Here is a 1150-nt window from a genome sequence, read left to right on the forward strand (position 1 = left end):
GATTTTACGTCACGCATGACGTCAGCGCAACCCTAGATACGATAACGCAGCCGTGCAAACATGTATCTAAATTCTGACACGACCCACGCAGTACGCGATATATTATTTTAGTAGCCAATTCACAACGAAATTGCACACAACCGTAGATGAACCCGTTTTGAGAGCAAGAAGAAGAAATGTTCACGTATAACTCAGACTCAGTCAAGTAAAGGGCGGTTCAAAACGGAAACTCAAAACCTGCTTGACGTAGGCCTACGTGCTTGCAGCGCGCCAGGCTGGCTGACCGTAGCCTCACCCCGTGTTGATCGCTTCACGGCTTACGAACGAACACTCGCTGTGCACGTGGACAGTGCGTGAGAGGCAGCGCTGCGCACGCAACCCAGCTGGTATAAAAGCAAGTGGGTCGCCTTGTGCTGGAATAGTTCTAACGTGAAAATACGAGAGAATACTTGAATACGAGCATTACAGCATAAAGTGTTGCTATAAACGAAAGGTACGACACGGTTTTATTGCTTTTAATTAGGATTCGAAGCAGTCTGTGAATTCTAATTCTAGTGTTGAGTCGCGAAGTTATAGGCCTAGTTTAGCAAGGTTTTAAAATTTTAGTTCATGCCATGGGGCAGTACAGTGCACTATTACTATTAGTATTGCAGATGGGGTCGTTGTCGTATCAGAGATATGTACCCGAGGTAGTTATATATTTATATATAATAATATATAAATATTATATATTTTTATATGAGGTATGTTTAGGGTTAGGGTTAGGGTACACTTCTGTAGTACAAGTCTGGTAGTGGTACACTTTGTGTTAGCTCTAGTACTATAGCCTGCGGGTAGGTGCCGCAGGCCGCCTGCGGCAGCTTTCCCCGGGCTATAGTACTAGAGCTAACTTTGTGTATACATATATGTACCTCGGGTACATATCTGTAGTACCTGATACGACAACATTGAGCATATAGTATTACCGGGAAAAGTCGGATGTGTTGTGGTTTTTTATTCCACGGTTGTTGTCTGTTGTCAGTTATTGCTAAATCAGTAAATGAACACTACACGCGGTTTAATTGGGATGGCTTGAACTTGTGTGTTTTTAGCTCATCTGACATAGTCAGATGCAGCTTGTAGAATCGCATGATCGTCCGTCCGTCCGTCC

The 1150-nt window shown here is 43.7% G+C and overlaps 1 protein-coding gene across 1 annotated transcript in view; it reads left to right on the plus strand.

Annotated features, from left to right (window-relative positions):
* Nucleotides 1–358: 358 nt before the first annotated feature.
* LOC106811543 overlaps nucleotides 359–1150 on the plus strand; it is a 7175-nt gene continuing 6383 nt past the window's right edge. The window contains exon 1 of the mRNA XM_014815211.1: nucleotides 359–493. The gene's annotated coding sequence lies outside the window, so the exon portion shown is untranslated. The remainder of the gene's footprint in view (nucleotides 494–1150) is intronic.

Source organism: Priapulus caudatus, unplaced genomic scaffold (assembly GCF_000485595.1).
Source record: "Priapulus caudatus unplaced genomic scaffold, Priapulus_caudatus-5.0.1 Scaffold550, whole genome shotgun sequence".
Classification (NCBI taxonomy): Eukaryota; Metazoa; Priapulida; class Priapulimorpha; order Priapulimorphida; family Priapulidae; genus Priapulus; species Priapulus caudatus.